Below are 24,938 nucleotides of genomic sequence, written 5' to 3' on the forward strand. Positions count from 1 at the left end.
GGTTTGTTTTACAAAAATTTTAGAAGCAATTTCAATTAAAACTGTTGCACCTAACGTTGAACGTTATTCGGGTAACGAAGACGTAAGATGCTTTCGACAATACCGTTTTATTGCAGCCGAATTCAAAGGATCAGAGCGCAATTCCAAAAGCACTTCTTCTGAGTGCATAGAAAACATAGAAGAGATGCTCTTGAGACGATTTATATTAACATGCTTCTTTTTTCCTTCTCCTTGATTTCTGATCTGATTATTCCAAAACCAACAAAAAAACAGACCAAAAGACTGAAGACATGAAATCGAAAGTATTGGACTTATTGTTTCAACCAGTCACAACATTTTAGTCGCAACAGTGTTTTAATACGGAACGAATTCCTCGCATGAAAATGATATTAAGTGCCAATTAAAATTACATTGCGTGAAAATGACGCGAAAACAAAAACTCTCGTCTCGGCTATATCGTTCTTAGTAAATTCAAATATTTGTTTGCCTAGTACGCTTGAATGTGATGCTTAGTATTTATACTAAGAGTACAGAGCGCACAGACCTAATACAGAAATTCATATTGGGTACTATTCAAAAACTTGTCATTTAAATTTAAAATAGAGTTGTCAATATCGAGTATTAGATATAAGTTTTGTTAAACGTTACAATCACTTGCGATGAAGCGTTCACTTTTGGAGAATTTTAGTGCTCAGTCGCCCATAAAACTTCTACTTTTTTTAAATAACTCGTTTAGTGGATTCAGTTTAATGTTTTCCTACAATAACAATAATTAAACTAGTTTTAATGGTTGTCCAACAGATCTCGCGCAAGCTCTTGGCAATTGCGCGTGGATACCTGTGTACGAGGCGGGGAACCATTTTTTCCTCGCCAACTGCGCATACTGCTACTACTGAAACTTCCGTATCATCATCGTGGTTGCTAGCTTTATATTCGCGAACATCTGGTTTTTCCTTGCTTATTGCCTTTGCGAGTGTTAATTTCCAAAATGATTCTGCTGGCTGTAGATTTTGAGATACGTGATGCAGCTTTTCCGTTGGCAATATTACCAGAACAGGTGCCACAAATTTAATAATTGCTTCTGTTCAGCGATTTCGAATCAGGATAAACCGTAATGTGCCGTTTTTGAACAGAACTGGAAGTACTAGTTTGTCCTTGATATGTGCAAAGAATACTATGTGTAATTGTACTATCGCATTACGTTTTGTACCGCATTTCTCCTATGTGTGACATGTATCTGCACGTAAGCGTCATATTTTGTACATATACGCTTCTGTATGACACATGTAAATATTATGCGTATTTTGTAATGCCAAAGTTTTGATAAGATTACACCACTGAGCCTGAAATTATTACTATGCTATATTTCTCCTAGGTGAAGAAAAATTTTTGAGCAAAAACTATTTTTTTCCACTAAGGAGAAAATTATTTTAAACCACTTTGCGCGTAAAGGACACGAAACCTATAACTAAATTAGTTATTGGAGGCGTTTCGAGTTCGTCACATCAGAATCCGACACTAACTTAGTTAACGGACTAAACTAGCGCCGGATTGACGCTAGCTCCAAAAAACGAAAACACGATTTATGTTTCTGAACAAAGCTCTAGTCCCACGTGATGTCCCGTAAGAAATGAAGTTCTGTTTAAGCTGATAAGAATTAAACAAGTAAAATTCTTCAATTTTACTTGTGTAACAGAATTCTGATAGAGAATCCCTCATATATTGTGAAACAAACCCTAAAAAAATGTGAACCGAGATGGTTCAATAAGTTGACCCAGAGAAACTCAAAAAGCACCATTGTACTGAAAATTGAATAACTTTCACAATTTCCATCCGATTTGAATTAATAAGCACTTATTTTCATTTGTTATTAGTAGGCTTTAATTTCTCATAAAAATATAATTTTTAGGATTGCTTTATCTTGCCCAAAATATTGACCAAGCGCTCATTTTTCTTCAAAACATGACGAAAAACTAAGAAAAAGTTATAAAGATTCGTAAATAACGTCAGAATCAGTAGTCGCACTAAAACGAAAAATTCTAACGATCGAAAGTGCATTCAATTACCATTAATTCAACATAATAATATTTCATATCGATGCACTACAACCGAAGAAATTCGGATTTTACTGAACGTACTTTTAATTTTAAAGAAGAAATTAATTTTTTTACTGTAACTCGAAAACTGTGCTACTGTAAATTTTTTTGACTTCATTTTTAACACGGAATTTTACATTGAAAATTACTACCAGCTTATTTAGTTCAGGAATGCTGCAAACTAGTGTACAAGGTCAAGCACCCCAATTCGAATTGAATATAGTGATTTTTTTCTGAATATGCTTCTTTGAAAGCTGACTAAATCTCATTAATTCGAGTTATCATGATTTACTTTGTAATAGAATATTCATCAACTAAATTGAACAGCATTTTGAAAACACACCGAGGTACCACATTACACACCATATTTAGTCAAGCTGATACACATCACCTTCATAGAACTATGTACCGCTGGCTAACTGCTGTAGTATATTTGCATGCAATTTCAAAACCAGATTGCACTACGAAAGAGTAATTAATTACGGAAATATTTTTAGCGCGAAAGATCACACCTAATAAATTCAACGGTGATGTATTATTGTATACAGTTTATAAACATAACGACTAGAGACTTTCCCGCAGCTGAATGCAATAGTTGGAAAATGTCACACCAACCGGTGAACCAATGAAAGTGGGTGGTTTTTGTGAAGCGAAGGGACTATTACCCCTTTCTCTAATCCCATTATTTGGTTGGTCGTTGTTTGCTCACATACGACCGTCACTTCATGTTTTGTCGGCTACGTCTGCTTCCACTAACTAGGTACTCGGTAGACTTCATCCTTGAACGGTCGGTAAGAGCATGATGCGAGCACTTCATTGACTGCGATTGTTATACTAAAACGGGCGATACCATGGTTTAGTGAAGATGCCCTTGTTTTATCTGCCATCGTTGCGAGGAAGGAGAAATAATATACGATTTTACGAGATGCAAACAGCGGATTCTACACGGGGAATGTATCTAATTGCAACGGCTATTTATACTATCTGACATGCTTTATGTCTAGAGGAGGAAGGATTCAATTGAAAGTTAAACATGACACTTTATCTTGGTTGGCAATGTGGAAGATTCAATAAACTGACAGGCAGCATAACATGTTCAATTAGTAGACAGTGCTCTCAGGGATGGATGGTCCGATTTTAACAATATTTTACCATAAAGGAAATAAATACATACTAGACCCCATTGTTTTGATTGCCAAACGAACTTTCAGTGACACCTGGTGACGAATGAATGTGCAAATGCGCCCACAACGAAACATTTTTGATCCGGAGCTACGGGGTTTTGTCGAAAAGCCTTGTTCTTCGCGCATTATATGCCACAGTTTGTTTCATTTCACTGGATCGTACGCTGCCTTGAAATCTGCAAAACAGGCAGTAAGTACGCAAGTTGTATGTCTGAAATTTATCCAAGGTAAGCATGTGGTACACCGCTGATAGTCCTTCTCGAAACTGGTTTTGGAACCGAAAAATGATTCAGATCGAAGAGTAGAGTGTAGGTGGCTTTAATGATCGTTTTGCTTCGATAGTAATTAAACTCGAGTTTGTGGCCCATCTTGAAAAAAATGAATATGAGGCCATTCAATAAATCCAAGGCTTTTCTTATACCATATTGAACCACCTGATCACGCAGGGGATTGCTTCGTACAATCAATCACTCCGATTCGTAGTTGATGGTTTACGGAGAGGGGTTACACCCCCACCCCTCTACTGTTCACTCCCCTCCTTTAAAAATCTTCTTAAATCACCCCTCAGACCACCACCCCATCCAGCCCTCATACCCCTCCCTTTCAACCCCATTATCTTTAAACCACCACTATATCACAAAGCATACCAATTTAAGCTGGGGAGTCGTTTGTTCATGGGACTTTCGCCCTCCTCACATACCCACCCCCGCATGACAAAATGAGTTAGCAAGCAGATAACATGCTGATTAGGCTAATGGAGTATGATATTTTTTGTTTCAAGTGTTTCACCGTTGACACGTAGCTCATCAAGTTCGTGGCTGGCATGCCATTGTGTATAAGTGCAAAGTGTACTAAGAATGTAATGGACATTTCCACAATTATGTTGAACATAGAAAGCCTCCGTGCCATAGTTTAGAGAAATGAGAAAGGCACAATTGCACCGCTATGTGGATTAAAACAGGTTTTTATCTATTATTATTGTGGGACAAAGATTGCTATTTATCATGAGTGTTTTGGCAAGCATGTAAATAGGACCCATAGCACAGACTAACAGACATAACACTCAAAAACAAAGCTTCGCCCGCTTTAACGGTCATTTTAAAAATATTTGTTGTTGGGACTGTCACCACATTTGAAATTATGGCGCCACTGACATATGAACATGCATATGGGGGATAGACCACTAGTGAAAAATTGTTCCCTAACCTGAGGGGTAACCCACCAGTAAATGAGTGTTTGGGACTGTGAATAAAAGATGGAGCTAGTGTTCTGGGAAAATTGTCGGATCGATGTTTTTTGAGGGAATTCCCACATAGTGTTATGTCTGTTAGTCTGTGCCCATAGTTAGTCCTACGGAAAATGCTGTTTGCTGACTTATCTCGGAATTTGCTGTTTGCTGATTTATCTTATGCAATATGCGTAAAAATGTAACGTGACAAACAGAAGCCTTGACGCATATTGTGAGTTTGTCTTTTGAAGAATTACAACACTGGAGATGTAAAATAATCCTTATTATTACTTACAAAAATTTTATTAATGATTATGTGCGTTCAGTTGCATCACGGAGTGTCGAAAGTTTTTCAGTACCACATTAAAATTTCGTTTTTTTTTTAAATTGTTCGATTTTTTTTGGTAAATCATGTATCAGTTGAGTAGCTGGAACCTTTTAGAAGGCATTCTGATCATGAGCACGGTCATCCATAATTCAGAGGTGCGGCATCTCTCCCATACAATTGGGAGAGAAGCCGCATCAAAATTGCGGGTGAGATGCCGCACTCGATGGCGGAGGATACGTAGCTAAAATGTATTTTTTTTTCACTTCGAAATGTCATTAAATGATCATTTGCGTCAGGTATAGATTATTAATAAGGTATATACACAACCTAAACGGACCTAAAATAGTAGCGTATAGGAATATGAGTCTATTTACTTAAATAGTTGAACGGGCGATATGTATCTAAGTATTAGTTACTTCGGTTAATTCTTTAAAGTTTCAGGCACTAATTTTAGTAAACGCATTGATTTTTAGTGATGTCAATCTTGGGATTAAAATGAAAATTTCGACGAATTGATGCTTTTTAAAATGAATCTTTCAAGAACAAACCAAAGTTATATAAATACATTGTTGGAAGAAACAACCAAAAACTGCTTTTAAGGAACCCCTACCAATATATCGCTCGTACAAACATATAAGTAAACAGTACCCTTAATTAAGTTACTCCAACTAAACCGTTACACAAAGTAAGCTAAAAATACTTTTGGTCACCATTTTTCAGTTTGTGAGCATGGTGCGGCTTCTCACCCGCACATGCGACATCTCTCCCGCAATGGCCTTTTTTTAAAAAAAATGTTCATGGAAATTTGATGAATTTTTTGACGTAGGACTACGTCTTTGTTTTCGATATGGGGGTGCACTTTGCAAATTCAACAAAAATGGTATGTAACGAAAAGTGGTCCAATTTTTTTTTTTTTTTATTCATTTCGTTTATTTGATAGGCACAAATGCGTTAGCTTGGCGGTGCCAAATACTTTTGTTTTTACATTTTGGATATCTTAAAACTAGGAGGTTACAATGTTGAAATATTTTTTTTTTACAAAGGAAAAGAAAATTTACAGCTATCTTAAGACTAGAAATAAGATTCAATATACAAAAGAGGGCCAAAAGATTTTTTTATGAAAAAATTTAAAACAAGGGATTCACTTTGATATACAAGAGGGGGAGTAATAGTATTTTACGAAATATTTTACGGTTATCTTAAAACTAACAATATAGTTTAGTACACAAAAGGGGGAACAAATATTTATGAGAAATTTCACAGAAATCTTAAAACTAGGGATTCAATTCTATTTACAAGATGGAGGACAAGAGTTTCAATAAAGAGTAAAAATTATAGCTATCTTAAAACTAGGAATACAGAATACTAATTTGATTTTTTTAACTAAAACTTATGCTTGGTCAAGATATTCAGAGGGTGGCTTATTTCCGCATCAATGTAGCAGCAGTTGTATCAAGGACAGGGGAGAGAAAGGGAAAGAAGAGCAAAACTTGCAACTTTCGCTCGAAGGGGGGGGGGGGGGATCAGCGAAACAAATTTGCGCCTCAGTCTAGTAAGTCGTCGAGTACCGGATTGGCGGATGATATTCTTCGGACCCGCGGGGAATCCTTCAAAAGTCATCGGACCTCGAGTCGCTCTCACTTCAGTTTCCTTCTATGCAGACGTAGTGGTAAGGGCGACGGCGGTTACATAGTGGCACTCTGGAGCTGATCGGTTCCACAAGGCAGGAGGAAACTCTAAAAACGAGAAATAAAAGAGAGGGGCTAAATTGGGATATTTATCGTTTTTATGAAGGTATAAATAAGGGACATATAGGGGAAATCACGAGTTGCCAGCATATCTCGGACTGGTACATTGGGTGGTCTACCTCGGGCCCGAAGGGATTCCTTTAACTGAGACCTGGCGTCACAATACCCGGCGCATACCCAGACAACGTGTTCGATGTCGTGATAGCCCTCGTCACAAGCGCACAGACTACTCTCCGCAAGCCCAATACGCCGCAAATGCGCATCCATGGTGTAGTGATTGGACATAAGTCGGGACATTACGCGAATAAAATCCCGACCCACATCCATCCCCCCGAACCAAGGCTTCGTTGATACCTTTGAGATAATCGAATGTAGCCATCGTCCAAGTTCCCCATTGCTCCACGAGGTTTGCCAACTGTTGAGCGTCCTCTGACGACAAATACTAAAAAATTCGTTGAAGCAGATTGGTCTTTCGTATATGTCACCATTTAATGCGCCCACCTTTGCTAATGAGTCGTCCTTTTCATTGCCCGGGATAGAACAATGAGAGGGGACCCAAACAAAGGTAATCTGATAAGATTTTTCAGATAACGTACACAAGGACTCCTGTATCTTCCCCAGAAAATACGGTAATTGCTTTTTAGGCTTCACCGCACGAAGAGCCTCGATAGAGCTGAGGCTGTCCGAAACGATGAAGTAGTGATCTGTGGGCAGAGTGTCGATGATCCCAAGGGTGTACTGAATTGCAGCTAACTCTGCGACGTAAACTGAAGCGGGATCATTGAGCTTGAATGAAGCGGTGATAGTATTGTTGAAGATACCGAAGCCAGTGGACCCATCGAGATTTGATCCGTCAGTGTAAAACATTTTGTCGCAGTCGACTTCTCGGAATTTATTATAAAATATATTGGGGATCACCTGCGGGCGTATATGGTCCGGGATTCCACGAATCTCTTCCTTCATGGATGTGTCGAAGAATACAGTAGAATCAGAAGTATCTAGGAAACGGACACGGTTGGGAGTATATGAAGAAGGATTAATGCTCTGTGCCATGTAGTCGAAGTACAAGGCCATAAATCGGGTTTGAGAATTAAGCTCGACGAGCCTCTCGAAGTTTTCAATCACCAACGGGTTCATAATGTCGCATCGGATGAGCAATCGATATGAGAGTTCCCAAAATCGATTTTTTAGCGGAAGAACGCCCGCCAGCACTTCGAGACTCATCGTATGGGTCGAGTGCATGCAACCCAAGGCAATGCGCAAGCAACGGTACTGGATTCTCTCCAGTTTGATGAAGTGTATGTTCGCAGCGGAGCGGAAACAGAAACACCCGTACTCCATCACCGACAATATCGTTGTTTGGTACAACCTGATCAGGTCTCCTGGGTGAGCACCCCACCATGTTCCAGTTATTGTTCGGAGAAAATTGATCCTTTGTTGGCATTTCTGTTTCAGATACCTAATGTGACATCCCCAGGTACCTTTAGAGTCGAACCAGACCCCGAGATATTTAAATGTGAAAACCTGGTTGATCGTTGCACCCATTAATAAAAGCTGGAGTTGCGCCGGCTCACGCTTCCTAGAAAAAACAACCAACTCAGTTTTCTCCGTGGAGAACTCAATACCCAGCTGAAGAGCCCAAGCAGACAAATTGTCCAAGGTATTTTGTAATGGTCCTTGCAAGTCGGCAGCTTTGGGCCCTGTAACAGAGACCACGCCGTCGTCTGCAAGTTGCCTTAGCGTGCATGAATTGGCAAGACAATCGTCAATGTCATTCACGTAGAAATTGTAGAGCAGGGGACTTAGACATGAGCCCTGGGGAAGACCCATGTAGCTAAATCGCGATGTTGTTAAATCGCCATGCGAAAAGTGCATGTGCTTTTCAGACAACAGGTTTAGCAAAAAGTTATTTAAAATTGGCGAAAGACCATGCTGGTGCAGCTTCTCTGACAGAATGTTGATAGAAACTGAGTCAAAAGCCCCCTTAATATCCAAGAAGACTGATGCCATCTGCTCTTTGTCTCTAGGCCATTTGGATTTCTGTAGAAAGCAACGCAAGGCAATCGTTCGTCCCTTTGCCTTTGCGGAAGCCAAATTGTGTATCTGACAGTAAGCCATTTGCTTCAACCCAATTGTCGAGGCGAAACAAGATCATTTTCTCGAATAACTTCCGAATACAGGACAGCATTGCAATCGGCCGATACGAGTTGTGGTCGGAGGCTGGTTTTCCTGGTTTTTGGATGGCGATGACCTTCACTTGCCTCCATTCATAAGGGACAATGTTACCCTCAAGAAACTTGTTAAATAAATTCAACAAGCGCCTTTTTGCAGTGTCAGGCAGATTCTTCAGCAAGTTGAATTTGATTCTGTCTAACCCTGGGGCGTTATTGTTGCACGATAAGAGAGCAAGTGAGAACTCCACCATCGAAAACGGTGTTTCGTTCGCGGTATCGTGAGGAGACGCGGCGCGGCACGTTTTCTGTACCGGGACAGAGTCCGGACAGATCTTCTTGGCGAAAGCGAATATCCAACGGTTTGAATATTCCACGTTCTCGTTGGTACTATTACGGTTACGCATACGTCGAGCCGTACCCCAAAGAGTGCTCATCGCTGTTTCTCTCGTTAACCCGTCGACGAACCGGCGCCAATAACTGCGTTTTTTGGCTTTCATTAGACTCTTCATTCGCCTTTCTAACGACGCGTACTGTTGATAGCTAGCGGGTAACCCGTCTTCCCGGAAGGCCCTATATGCAGTGGACTTTTCCGCGTACAGCTCTGAGCACTCTTTATCCCACCACAGGGTGGGAGACCGTCCATGGGTATTCGCGATGGGTACTGGTTTAGTCTGAGCTTGATTCGCACTGTCGAGAATCAAGCCAGCCAAAAACCTGTACTCTTCCTTCGGAGGAAGTTCTTGAGTGGATTCGATTTTAACGGATATCGCGGTCGCGTAACTCTTCCAATCAATGTTCCGTGTGAGGTCATATGAGACATTGATTGTTTCCGATGGTCTTGAACCGTTAGCAATTGAAATCACGATAGGCAAATGATCGCTACCGTGGGGATCAGGGATCACCTTCCACATGCAATCTAACTGTAGCGATGTCGAGCAAAGCGACAAATCCAACGCGCTTGCGCGTGCTGGTGGTGTAGGAATCCGCGTCATTTCTCCCGTGTTTAAGATGGTCATGTTGAAATTATCGCAAAGATCTTGGATTAATGTTGATCTATTATCATCATGAAGACAGCCCCATACCGTACCGTGCGAGTTAAAGTCTCCCAGAACTAGCCGCGGTGCCGGTAAGGATTCCGTGATATTACAAAGCGTTCGGTGCCCTACCGAGGCTCTAGGAGGAATGTAGATGGAAGCCATGCAAAGGTCTTTACCTTTGATTAAAACTTGACAAGCGACAATTTCAATGCCTGGTGTCGAAGGGAGGTTAATTCGGTTGAAAGAATAGCACTTTTTGATCCCCAAAAGTACTCCTCCATAGGGGTTTTCTCGATCCAGACGAATTATATTAAAGTCGTGGAAGTTGAGATTTATATCGGAAGTTAACCAAGTTTCACATAATGCGAAAGCATCACATTTTAAACTATTTAGTAAAAATTTAAAGGAATCGATTTTCGGGAGGATACTTCTGCTGTTCCACTGTAGAACAGTGATCGAATCGGTGACCTCGTTCGATGACTTAGCCATCGAAGGATACGATCGCTGCAAGGAGGGGCCATTTAGTAGTCAACTGCTTCAAAAATGTTTGCACTATAGGGAGAAAACGTATCAGAAGGCTTTTAAGAGGATCAGTAACATTGAAAGCTGTGAAAATTAAGTCCACTATGTCAGAAAATTTCATTAGTCCGCTACTGGACTGAGTATCTGTTTGAAAAAAGGGGACACTTGGGGTTTTGGATGTCCCTGGAAGTGGTGGGTACTCCTTGTTAGAATTAATATTTCCAAGTCCTGGAGCAAATTGCTTCGGCTTTTGTGCATCACTTCCGTTGGATTTATTGGTTGTAGATGGCGCACTCTGAGTGGACGACACCTTGGCACCCTTACGAGGCAATGTAGGGGAGGCTGGATTTCTCCTCTTCCTGGATTCCCCTGGGTTAACCAAAGATGTTCCCTCTCGTGGGTCGTCAGATTCTTGCTCAACGTTAGCCAAACCAGCATAGGGATTTTCGGACAGGACAGATGGCGAAGCATTCTTTAGCATTTCTGCATAAGAACGCCTTGAGCGTTCCTTAAGGGAGCGCTTAATTTTATCCCCGCGCTGCTTGTACGCAGGACATGATTTAAGAGCATGTGAAGGGCCCCCGCAGCAAATACACTTTTCAGTTTCTTTGTCGCAAGAGTCATCCTCATGCTCTCCTTCGCATTTGCCGCATCGTTTCTTATTTCCACAATATGTGGCTGTGTGGCCCAACTGCTTGCAATTGCTGCAGTTCATGACCCGCGGTACGAACAGGCGAACTGGTAGGCGAACCTTGTCAAGGAGGATGTAGTTGGGAAGAGAGGACCCGGCGAATGTCACCCGAATCGAGCCTGATAGAGAGTAGGTAGTCTTACCTCCCTCGGTGTTTGCGGTATACAATTGTTTGCATTCCAAGATCTTAATCTGTTCAAGTGAGGGGTCCTTAAAGCAGCCAACCCCGTGCTCCAACAGTTCTTCGCATTTCAGGCCCGGTTCGGACACTACCCCATCGATTTCACAGGCCACACAAGGCACGTATGCTTTAAATTCCCGCGTAAAGCGCTCACAGCAAGCAATCGCGTTTGCCTGGCCGAGATCACTCACTAGAACACGTATCTTGTTTGCCCGAACACGTGTTATCTGAGTTACGGCCGGGTAATTAGCAGTCAAATCTCGAGAAAGTTTTAATATATTAACCGGTTTCTCTCCGGTCCGAAAATATACCACCCATGGCCCAGAGGAACCTTCTGGGTACTGCTTTATACGGGGAGCAATGCGAGTATTAGGGGGATCAGGGACTTCCATGATTACATCAGATGGTATTTCGCCCTCGGCCATTTAAGCACGAGGGCAGAGCGTTATATAAACGGGAATGTGTCTTATTATTTGATTACAAGGTAGAGTAAAAGTAGGGAAAAGGAAAGAAAGCAAACGAGGAAAAAAAATAAAGCAAAACTTATCTGCAAACAACGTCGATTGTTCCGCACCAGCGAAAACAATGTACTGGATTTACTGCCGGCACCAGCAGAATGGTAGCTAACGAACGAACAAAGGATGACCTTGAATCACTGAAATTTACACACCGAACACCACTGTGAAATATAACGATCCGTTCCGTTCAAAGGTTGGGAGACGTATGAAGTGGTCCAATTTGAAACGCTTGTAATTCAGCCATCTTACGGTAAATTTTCATTTTTTTTGCGCATATCGCTCAGAAATACTTCTAAGAATAGATTCCAATAGATAAACCCAAAGATTTTTGATATCATGGCATTAAAATTTTAAATAATGTTCAACATAGTCAAAATACCACTCATTTGCACACAGAAGGCGCTTCCCTAGTCTGGCACGACAGATTTATGTACCTAACGCGCAACGCTTCTATGAATGACGTCATCATCGACTATTTAAAGAGCAGATTTGGTTGGACAAGCTCAGTTGCCTGTTGGACGGCAAGCAGAGCAGAGCACTGCGAATAATAAGAAATTAAATATTAATAAGAAATTAAATATTTCACGTATTGCAGTCCTACGTCTGCAATTCGTACAACTCCATAGGGCTGTCCCTTGTAGTTTTTGCATGAAAAAAAACCATTTCACAGTATTTTCGAAACTTGTCGCAATTGATAAAAATGATTTTATCAAATATTGAATGGTTAACTTGGATGCAGGATCGATTTTAAGAAATGTGCGGCATCTCTCCCCAAATTACCCTACTGCCCATAAAAGCATAAGAGTCCCATATTGAAAAACAGCAAGCCGATAAAAACGCTGTGCAATATTTACATTTTCATTGAGCCTTATGGATTGGACAACCGTGTTTTGGTATTTTTTCGATATTTTCGAAACAAACCTGGTAATATTTGTGAATTGTGGTTCAGTGGTGATATTAAATACAACAGATAACTCATTTTCGACAAAAATCCATACTCTTATGTTTTTATGGGCAGTGTAGCTCGAGTAACTAAAAGTATAAAAAGTGGAGAAGCTAAACATCGAAATATTATATATTTTTTCGGAACAGCTACAAGTTTATTTATCGATACATAATTGAGCGCAGGATAGACCCCAACACTGAATATGGCCACAGTTCGTCTATGTTGAGGATAGGTAGTGCCGGTTGAGAAAATACCAAAATTTATAACTAAAAATAAATCTTAATGCTTTACCTGAACTGTAGTAATACAAATATTTTGAATTGCAGTTGTACTGAATAAACCGAGCCGCTATGAAAATTGAATTTTGCTTAGCTATCATCCGAATATCAGTTTAGCACTTGAAAAAATGGCATTCAAAAACATTATTTAGAAATTACCAAGTAATTAAACACAACCAATTTCATGAAATCAAGTGATTTTAACAATTTCCTTAACCTTCCTCGCTCTCCGATTTCGGTGACAAAGTTGCACTTGAATTATTTCCAAATTTTATAAAACACAACCAGCGATATGCAAACGAGTGCTCCATTTTTAATTACTATCAGTACGTAATTATATTAGTTTACAAAATTATCCTTGCTGCAATTATGAATAACTGCCATCAAATAGCTGTAAACAAGTTGTGGCTCTGAACGTCGAGGAAATGCAGCCCTCAAAACTTCCAGTCACCGAAACGAATTTCACCGTTCACTATGCAAACTTAATTAAAATCAGCAAACTACTAAGCGCACAACTTTTCCGCTTTCAACACCCTTGTGGGAGCATAACTTTCCGAGTGTTTTTTTTCTGTTTTTTTCCACCGCACAGTCAAACGCATCCCGACTCGCAGGAACCACTTCCGGCCGCATAACAAAAACATATTTGTACATTCCGGAAGAGGCTGATGCTGCTGCTGCTGCTGTGGCCGCCGGCACCGGTACCGGTGTTTCTGCCATCGCCCGAAAAAAGCAACCGGAGCGTGAAAAGTGGCTGCAACAGGACGAATGTCGCGAGCGAGTTTCACCATTTCCACCCAACCACAATCGTGGCAAATTTCGCGAGTCGGTCTCGAGAAAGCATATTGACTTGATAAACTTTTCTCGGTTCATATTCGAGGCGGATACTTCGGGTGGGCATGTATCTTTCGGAATTGCGTTACATATTTGGTTCCGGCTTACCGGCTTCGGAGTGGTACCACAACGGCAAACGCGAACGACGAAAGTTGCCAGTAAACTTTTGTGGGGAGCAAACTCCGGCTGTCAGTAGCAGTCAAAGTGGTCGCAATGTATATGTATTGTATAGCGCGCGCGAACGAGCATTCTCGGAAGGTGCTGTGAATGCCGAAGTTCTGTGAGTTTTCATAAGTTCTTAAGTAATGGTGCTGAAATTCGGTATTTTCGTTTCCATTCCATTGGTAAGATTCGGCATTCGATTACTGTCGGCATCATGAAGGAATTTCGGTGATTGGTTGTTTCGAGGATACAGGTTTCTAATTATACTTTGATGAATGAATGGAAGATGTGGAAGCACCATATAAAAGAATATCTCTCGGAAATCATCTGTTCCATTCATGCACGCTTTTTTAGCTCAATGGAAAGAAAATTGTCAGAAAATGATTCCATCATACTTGTTACACCGGATGTTTGTATGAGCCAGAGAACTTCCAATAGGGATAATAGACATAGACTGTTATTGTTGACAGCCAGGACGCTGCTCTTTGAGAACACATCTTTAGAATAATACTTCATGTTTCTCCAATATGTACTTAATACCTAAGTGAGGTATAATACTTTATTTTAGTATTATCTGAATGTTCTAGTGCTTTTGTCTTTCTCATTATAAATTGCTCTGAAAACCGTATATGTGTGTTTTAGAGAACAGAAAAAAAACCTGATTCTTCCTCGGCACTGCCTTACAGCATTACTTCTGGCAGGGTTTGTTTTATGTGCATAGCACCCCCTCTAATTCAACTACTTAGTAGTTAGTTCCTTCAGTAGGGTTACAGCACCACGCCTCGACATACCACCAGCTCTCGACAATCCATACAGACTGGCAGTTTCTGCATGGTAGTCGGAAAGATAGCTGTGGGTCGAGACTTCGTGCTCTTCCCCTACGATCTAGGCGGCAAATTTCAGACTGTCTGATTTACCGAACCCTTCCACTCTCTTGTGCCATTCAGCGTCACGACTAGGCTCCCATGTGCCATACAGTACTGCAACTTCCTTCTCGTACCATTCAGCACCACTTAGTCGTTGAGATTCCGACTTGTTCGCAAACTACTCGGTCTAATCCCTAGACGATGAACCGAGCGTACTCCGACGGAGGATTTCCCGACGAGAGAAGTCCTTCCGAAACGGAGCCAACCAGCAAGGTGTTGAGCAAGTGTTGAGGTCAGTTAGGCACTTCCGGTGGCGCAGGGCGTCCAGTTCGCTGGTGCCCCGACAACCTACGACTGGTGGTGTCTTATCGCGGTCTATTTAGTCTAGTCCCGGCGGCGAATCTAGCTTATGCCGACGGAGAGCTCCCCGGCAAAGGAAGTTCATCCGATACCGATTCTTCTTTTATTTTAGCATCACTACTTCTTGAGCCCTTTGACTTGCTGCACGGTGCCATTTATCATCGCAACTCCTTTAAGCCATTTGGCTCCCCTTTCGTTTCACTTTACTAAAGTCTTGTTTGCGAACTACTTGGTCTAGTCCCCGACGATGGTATTCCGAATAGTATTCCCAGGCGGGAGAAGTTGTCCTGGAATCGAGTCAACCAACCAGGTTTGGAGGCCAGCTCGGCAATTCCGCTAGAGCAGGGCATCCGCTTCAATGGTGCCCCAACGACCCGCGACTGGTGGTGTCTCGTCACGGTCTACTCGGTCTAGTGTCAGGCGGTGAATTTAGCTTACACCGACGGAGAATTCCCCGGCAAAAAGAAGTTCTCCCGATTAGACTCTTCTTGGCTTTCGCCATATTGTTCTAGGGTCAACCGGCAGGGTGCCATGGTGGGTCCGGCAATTCTGTGTGTAGTGTGGCATCCGGTTCACCCATGCCCATGTGTAGTCGACGTGGTCGTCGATTATCACTCCCAATTGCTTCAATTCACGCATCGGTGCAATGACGTGCCCTCCGAAATCGATTTGTATCCGCTGAACCGGTTTGCAGTTGCTGACCAACAACATTTCTGTCTTGTGGTGAGCTATTTACAGCTTAACCCCGTTCATCCAGTTCTCGATCGTTTCTATTGCCGACACCTCTACTTCTACAAGGGTCTCACCTATCACCGTTAATGACACGTTGTCTTCAAAACCCACAATTTTCAATTCCCTAGGTAGCCGCAGTGGTAATACCTCATCGTACTTCTTGTTTCAGAGTTGGACCGAGAAAGGAGCCCTAAGGAACGCCCGCTGTGACTCGCATTGACTTCTGCCCATCGGTCGTCTCGTACAGTAGCACACTGCTCTGGAAGTAACTCTTCAGGATCGGGCATAGACAATCGAGAACCCTCATGTTGTGCAGCGCTGCAGCCATGGCTTCCCAGCTTGCGCTGCTAAATGCATTCTACACATCTATCGTAACCACAGCGCAGTATCGATATCCTCTTCGCATCGGTTTGGATGCCTTCTCAGTAATTTAGAGCACTGTCCGAATTGCCTCAATGATGATTCTTTTCAGGAGTTTTCAGTAGACATATGGGTCCATGCGAAGCCGCATCGCCCAGGGGCTTCCCTGGCTTTGGCAGCACCACCAGCTTCTGTACCTTTCACATTTCGGAGAAGTTGCCTTCATTTAAACACGTCTGCAGCACCATCCTGAACTTGTCCTGATATGCCACGATCGCAGCTTTCAGCACCACATTTTATATTCCATCCAAACCGTGGGCTTTCTTTGATTCAAGTCACTTCAATTCTTCTGTGAGCTCATCGTTAGTCACTTACCGATCGTCCGTGTTTGCTCCTTCTTCTTCGCCGTACGGTGTTGGTGGCTAGATAGTTGGATCATGCTTCGGGAAGAGAACCCCAACTATCGTCTTCAGCTTACCCGGGAACATTTTGACAAGCCCTTCATTTTCGCCATCACGACTCGGTACGCGTCTCCTCATGGATTGGCGTCTACTTCTCGGCACAGTTTCTTGTGGCAATCTGACTTGCTAAGCTTGATCTTCCGTTTTAAGGCGACCCTAGCTTCCTGAAACGCTACATTACATTGTTCTCTATCTGGCTCTGATATTACAATCTGAGCCAGCCTTCTGGCTCTGAGGCAAGCAGCGCGTAGTATACTAAGTGTTCCGTTCCACCAGTAAGGTGCACGCCATCTATTGCGTGTTGCCTACATTCGCGGCTTTGTGACATCACAATCTTTCTTGTTAGATCGGCCGTATCCCCGTTCTCGATTCCGCCTTTCGGTCGAAGTGCCTCAACGAAGAGATTTTTCGACTTCCACTTTTGCTCGCCGGTCATCCTTCTCCGTGCTGCAGCAAGGTTCCGCTGATCGATACGGCGGCAGTACATCTGATGGTCGCTGTGCGTATACGTTTCGCATACTCTCCATGTTCGCCTCAGTGAAGGACTACATGATAGGACGTCGATGATAGACTCCCTTCTGTCTCTCCGAAACGTGCAACCGGAACCTTCATTGCACAATCGGACGACTAACTTCGATAGAGCTTCCTACAGGATACACCCTCTTGTATTGGTTACTCTTCTGCTCCACTCCACAGTCCAGGCGTTGAAATAACCACCAATGACTACCGGCTTTCGAACGATCCACTGTTCAGTTAACTGCCCCTACATTAAGCTGTACTGCTCCCCTGTCCGTCTTGGAGGAGCGTAATAGCTACACACGAAAACGCAGTTGATTTTGACAATCACGAAGCCTTCATATGACCGTTCTACCACTTCTTGAATGGAGAATCTACCCATAACTTATATCCTTTCCCGATCTATCCACCATCCAATTATAGTAATCAAGGAGAACTTGACACGGCCTTTCAATCAAAGCGACGTAACACATAGTTTCTTTCGCACACTGCTACAACGGTTGCTGTGCGGTGTCACTGTGATTCAGATATGTCTGGGTTAACTCCTTAACCGTTGGCCAAATGTCCAATGCCCAAACACTTGATACATTTCTCCGCTTGTTTATTTACTCGTGGAGCAGCTCTCAATTGGCATCTCGACCATCTACCCTCAACTTTGCCTAACTCCAGCGTCTTGTCGGCGGTAAACGAATCATCGCTGTTCGAGTTCCTCCGTACACCTTCTTTAACCTAAGTTACACTGCTGCTACAGTGCAACTCTCAGCTCGTCTTCCGTCGTCATCTCATCCAGATCCTTGCACACAATCACCATCTCCGGGTTTAAGGCTTTAACTTCTGCCTTATCACCTGCTTATTTGATAATAATCTCCTTCAAGGTCGAGCTGTTAATCGTGGGATCCTTCTTCAACTCGCAGCATGTCACCTTTTTGGGTACACCTGATCCTTACCGTTTCTCCCAAATTCCTCAGCTCCGGGTCCTCTCTGACCTACTTGTCACGTCATTGGCTTTGACGAACACGACCTCTCCCATTGACGCCTTCTGACGAGCCGGAGGTTTTTCTTTCCTCTTTCGCTCCCCTTTTCGCTCTTCCTTCTGCTTTTGCTGTTAACCGTGTTTTTCCTTTAGGCCTACAACGGTACTCCAGCTTTCTTCCTGTTGGGTGACGTCCTTTCCTTCGGCAATGACAGCGTCCTCGCGTGTCTAATTCTTGGGCCCACCTGGTCTTCTGTCTCCTGGCGGGGATCTTGTCCTCTATGGAGTCACGGAAACTGGCGTGTTTTTCACTTTAATCAGCTTCTCCTTCCCCTGATTCGAAGGAGCTAGAAGAATAGTAACCTTAGCCGACGCCAAAGCTCGCTAAGCTACATCAGCCCTCCTTCACGGCAGACACTAGGGCTTTTCGGATTCTGAGAGTCATCTCCTTAATGTCCTTATGGGCATTGTTTCTTGCGTTCACTAACTTGTGGAGCTCCTCCACCACGCACTTCGCTGCCACTACTTTTAGCTTCTGTGGAGTGTAACTCATCCCGCTCTGCTCTGGCTGTTGTTACTGATGTTGCTGCTGCTTCTCCTCCTCCTGCTCTTGCTGAATAAACTTATTCATTAACGACTAAAATTGAGACAATTTTTCCTTATGCTACATTTCCCATAAGGAGAAAAAAATGGCTGAATGGCATAGTGCTTTCACATTTGCCTGCTAAGCCAAAACAAGTTTCGGCTTCACTGTGTCTCATCGGCCTAAACAGAACTTCTGCTCGGACGGTACATCACGTTTGACCAGTCGTTCGATTGAAACACAAAGTGTGTTTCCGTTGTAGGGATTTAGCGTCAAGCTGGCGCTAATCTATTCCAACACTATGTTAGTGTCGGTTACTGATGGGACGAAGTCGAACCGCACTTATGACTTTGTTATTTTTTCCTCTTTAATGTTTTATCGACATTTAATTAGCAAATGACTGAAAGGTGTGAAATCTTTTTCAACATTAGGAACTCAAGGAAAAGCGAGGAGTTGAAGCAGGAAAGTTTGGAAGAGCTTGGTAGAGGGTCATATGCACACGCTTAGAGTTTTACGACGACTTAACTCTTTGTCTTCTATCGCAGGAGTCAGGATATTTTGGTATTTTTAAATGCGAATCATCTAAGTCTGCGGCATGTCCGGGCAAGCGTTAAGTAACTTTGAGACTTATGCTGTCGGTTCCAACAGGGGGTAAAATTGGGCCTTTTCTCAACAGATGTTTGAATTTAGTAAAAATAATGATTTTACGCGAAAGAATTCTTATTTCGTTGACACATTTGACTAGTTAAAAAGATGTGTAACCCTTTCGAGTGACTTTTTTGTTCCATATTTTTTTAAGATTTGAGGATAAAACAGCTTTTTTCGGCAATATATGCTTACAATCCATTTTACGAGTTTTGTTGAAATATCGTACAGCGCCATCTACATACATTTTATACTCTATAGAGATCATCGAAGCATATATTGAAAATGCCAAAATAAACGACACACTAGGAAATCACTGTCGAAAGAAAAAAAAACCATATCTAGATAAGTTTTCCAGATCAAAATAGAAATGTGGAAATTATATCTTAATTGAACTATAAATACTTTACTAAAGAAAACAAACTGACAGTATGTATGCAGAGGGCGCTAGGAATTTTCTTCCTCGAAAGTAGCGTTTTGTCCTAATGTGTACCATCTACATAGGTTTTATAATATATATCGCCTCGGAGTGTAAAACTAGTAAAACAAACAAAAAAATGTATTGGAAAACAACAACATATTCATTCTCAGTACCAAGAGTAAAAAGTCATTTTTAAAAGTGTTATTTCTATAAAATACTGTGCAGTGCCATCTACATTCGGTTTTGAATAAGTGCGTCTTCAAAGCATATATCACCCATGCCAAAGCGATCAACTTGGTAGAAGAGTGTATTGACAAGATGCGTCTATCTAAAAATAGAGCTTATCTAGATCATTTTCCGCTTATCTAGATCAAAATTAAAGTTTTCAAGATACCGAACCATTAGAATGCGTATCCAGAGTAATATTGTTTTTAATTGTCATAAGTAGCTTCCTGCCCACTGTGCGCGGCGAGGAATTTCACTAACTGAATTCATCGTTGAAGTCAGTTAATGTGCTTAACTACCGTAAACCGTTTCTAAATATTTAATGTTAATATTACTTCCTTCAAATTAAAATATGTGTAATATTCAACAATCAATTTATAAGCCGTTAACATTAATTAAAAATTCTCAAGTTTTTGACCTCTGTACCGTCTTCACACAGCAACAGTGGTCGCCTTGTCATACAGAAACTATGTATAAACATAAGTCGAGGTACCAACATTAGACTACATCAGACAATCAAGTCAAGTGTATGTCATATACACTTTCACAAGCTTTCATACAAAAAACATTCCTTTTTTTTGGATATGTGCAATGTCGTCTCAGCACAGTATTTCCAGAGCCTATACAAATACATGGATTAATTTTCCTTCATTGGCTACAACACCAATCCGATCTCATGGCCGCGCGCTTAGTACGCCAACCTCGAGCAATTAGCATAATCGTGAAATGGGAAAACTTTTCCACTGTACGTCGCGAGTCGTAAGATTCCCAAAATTCAAAGAACAAGTACTGCGTAAGATTGAGATACTGAGAATGCTTTTTTTGTAACTGCCCTTTCCTCTCCACCACCATCGCATTGGTCCATTCGAAATAGCATTCTGTTTTAGCGGCAAATTTCAAGAGTAATCGCACGATTTAATAATAAACTTGTTAATTTTCGATTAAATTATCTCTCGAGCAGAGAAGATAGCGCCAACTAGAAGATTGTGGCTTAAAAGTGCGAGACGATGGAAATGCACTGCGAAAAGTAAAATGAGTTCCCCAGAAAAAGAACTTTTCTTTGCGAATTCTCTGAACAGGATAGATTGAATTTATAGGGAATGTACAAACAAGAAATCTATTCTGTAAATATATATTTTAGAGCAGTAGGAATCGTTGGGGACATCTTGTCAATTGACATTTCTTTATTTGAAATGTTTTCAATAAACATATTTAATTTTTTTGAAATTTTTGGAGCCCGATTTTAAAATGCTCCAGGTTGAGTTTCACCGCGCTGGAGGGTGTTTTTCTGCTGAAAAATAATTCGATGCGAGCACATCAATGATTTCGAAAAGCTTGTCGAGATTAATTATACAGTTTTTGTCCTTGTCAATACTTCCACTAATTGGATGTAAGTTCTTATTTGTATAATATCATTCGTGTCAGTGCTTAGATACGTCTAACTCAACTATGTTTTTGACACATTTATGAAGGAAAGATTTACGGAATCTGAGATCTAATTACTCCGAAACTGATCGCAAATTTTTATAATAAGTTTTTCCTTCTTCATTTCGAGTAATGTATAGCCACATTTTCCTTTTTACTTTTTAACGACATTCAATTAGCTAGAGATTACTGGGTAGGGAATGTTATAAAAGTTTGAAGCCATAGTACTCAAGTGAGAGCAAGGATGTGAAGTATACAGATCGGAAAATTAGAAGTGGTTGTCTTCTGTTGGCAGGAGTCGAACTTAGACAGCATAACTACGAATCACTCAACACACTACCAGCATACCTCCTAGTGAAGACAGACTTCTCCCTCTTTACCGTAAGAACCGCCAAAAGAGAAGCTACGTATGATCACCACTGAAAACCTGTCGACGGTTATTATCAATGAAAATCTCTGTTTGCCTTTCGAATGCCGGGATAGATTTTTATTAGACTATTGCAATTGTGCTTACAGTGGTAGCTGGTTTGCTAAATTGTGCAAGGTGGTGACTGTGTCTATAGCGACTACCCACCGCTGCCGACGGTTTCCCACCAGTTCCACGCTTATACCCTTCTTTAAACTCTAAAAAGAAAATATCAGTCGATTTATTAGATAAGCATGATCCAATTTACGGAAAATAGTTGCTGGATAAATTATCGACCTAGCTGAATGTTTTTATAGGATCAAAGATAGTCACAAAAATGTTCCACGTGAAAAGTTCATCATAATTTCAACTAAAAAGTTATTGAATTTTTGATTTCGAAATTGATATTTGAATTAACAGAGTTTTTCTTGAAAATGATAATCTAGTACTACGATTTAGAAGCTGGCAACTTTAGCCTGATCAAGAGTGTCTAAACCTGAGAGGTTTATCTTTGCATGAGATGTTACAGTACACAAACAATTGGTATTCCACTAATATTACAGATAATTTGAACTTGCTCCTCGGTGAAACAAGATTAAATACACCATAATCGACCATTCCTTCGGTGACTCTCGAACCGATAAGTTGATATTTCTAGTCCATGTAGTGCTACGTTATAAACAATAGTGCCAATCCGCTTTCAATGTTATTTTGCGTGCTCTCCGCATCATCGAAGTTTCAGCATGTTTTGCATCTCTATTTGAGATAACATAGTTACATTTTCCTCTCACGAGGATTACAACATCATCTGCAAATCCAATCACTTCGTATCCCATTTCAGTTAATGATTTCAATAGGTCGTCTTCAACTAATGACCACAATAAGGGTGATAGAACTCCGCCTTGAGGGTATCCCTTATTTGTTTTCATAGTCAGTCTTTTGTGTATGCGCGTACGTGTACCATTATTCGGCCAGCAGAGTTGTGAAGTAGTGGTTTTTTATTGTGAGCCGCCTGGATACAGTTATACAAGTTAAGCACCGCAATAATATTACATTCCTCATTCTAATACAACCCTTATTGGGTAAGAGACCTGTGCAAAATTGACTTCCCCTGATAATGATTTACCTCAAGTAAGATGAAAGTCGAAATAAAATCGACTAATCGAGAAAATTGTACCCACCCTCCTCAATAGGGCCATTCGTAATCTTTTTCCGGGCCAAAGAGAAAAAAAGTTTGAGCTTAATGCAGGTTTTTCGAATTCTAAAGGAGCGGTCGACTGTCTCAAAAATTTACCCTAATAAGCTTCGAACCGCGTTGAATAGAATCTATTCCTCTAAACCGGGTTAAGGTGAACGGGGTCGTTTCCGACCCGAGTTTGAATTGCGCCGATCTCCTAACAGACGGGATTGGCTGTTTTAAAGATCCCATGCTTCAGCCAGTGACGATACTGGGTTGCAAGCGTTAGCATTCAGTTAGAGTCGCAACCAATAGGAAAAAAAACATATCAACTCAGACTCTTATCGGAAAACCCTCGCCGGGTTCACTGTACCTAACCACCTCCTCTTTGACAAGGTTTGTCTACCTGTTCGCCATTTTGTGCTGCGGGTTCCTGAACTGCACTAATTGCAAACAACTGGGACACAAAGCTTCTTATTGTAGCAAATATGCTAAGGGAATCATGTGCATGATTCCTGTGGAAGGGATGTAGAAAAGTGTCTCTACTGTGGGGGAAATCTTCATGATCTCCTGTCATGTCCTTTATACAAACAGCGGAAGTATACACTGCAGCGTTTCCTTCAGGGGCCTTCTAAGCGATCTTGCGCATAAATTCTAAAGATAGCTATGCCAACGGTCTCTACGAATATCTATACTAACTTGTCTACTTACGAATACGAATCCGGTTAACCCTAGGAGGAAACATCTTCTGCTGTGCCTAGAAGCAATAGAAAAAAAAGGAACATTTCCTCTCTTTGGCTTCGTTATAAAGCTCGTAAGGTGTCCTCCAAAAATATCAGCTCGAGGAGGTACTAGTTCTAAACCGAAACAAGTAGCTCCTGGTGGCAACCTGCGCTCACATAAAGCAGTTCCCATCACTTCCAGGGACATCAAAAACCACCAGTGTTCCCATGTCTCAGCCGGAGAAGAACACCTGCAGCTTACTTTAGAACTTGACCTCAACGTCCACGATTTTAGTATTATTCGCCTGGATCTGGAAGATTCTTACGGAGAAATGTTATTCTTTCAATTTCAATCGAATTGACCTCCCCTCGACACCAGGTATTGAAGTTATCGCTTGCCAAATAAGAACTGAAGGCAAAGACCTTTGCATTACTTCCAACTACATTCCCCTTAGAGCCTCAATTGGCCACCGACTGTTTTGCGATAGTTCGGAATGAGGTTGTCTTTATGATGATAATCGAATAAACTCAGTCCACGAGCTCTGCGACATCTTCAACATGACAATTTTGAACACGGATGAAACGACATAAATTCCTACTCCTCCAGCGCACCTGAGTGCCTTACACTTGTCCCTTTGCTCGACATTGCTGCGGTTAGATTGCATGAGGAATGTAAACCCTGATACCCACGGCAGCGACCATCTACCAATTGTTGTTACTTTTGCTAACGGATCAGGGCCACCGAATACATTCAATATTTCGCATGACCTCACATAAAACATTGATTGGAAGTTTTTGGCTGGCTTGATTCTCGATTCCGTCTCAACTCCAGACGCGAGGTCCCGCGGGCTATCTCCCAAGTCGTAGTGGGACGAAGTGTACTCAGACGTATAAGTCCGCCGTGTATAAAACCTTCTGGGATGACGTGTTACCTGCTATAGCGCTAATTATCGACAGCACGAGACGCTAGAAACATGAATGAAGAATTTGGCGAAAGCCAAGTAACGTGGTTGCTGGCGCCGGTTCGTTGACGGACTAACGAGAGAAACATTGAAGAGCACTGTTTGAGGTACAGCCTGGTGTATGCGAAACCGAAACAGCACTAACAAGAGCTTGAAAAATTCAAACCGATTAATATTCGC

At 41.6% G+C, this 24,938-nt stretch overlaps 1 protein-coding gene across 2 annotated transcripts in view; it reads left to right on the top strand.

Moving 5' to 3' along the window:
• Positions 1-24,938, top strand: part of LOC131682127 (protein madd-4) — a 789,972-nt gene that overhangs the window by 465,863 nt on the left and 299,171 nt on the right. The gene's annotated exons all lie outside the window — the stretch shown is intronic.

Source organism: Topomyia yanbarensis, chromosome 2, assembly GCF_030247195.1.
Source record: "Topomyia yanbarensis strain Yona2022 chromosome 2, ASM3024719v1, whole genome shotgun sequence".
Taxonomy (NCBI): Eukaryota; Metazoa; Arthropoda; class Insecta; order Diptera; family Culicidae; genus Topomyia; species Topomyia yanbarensis.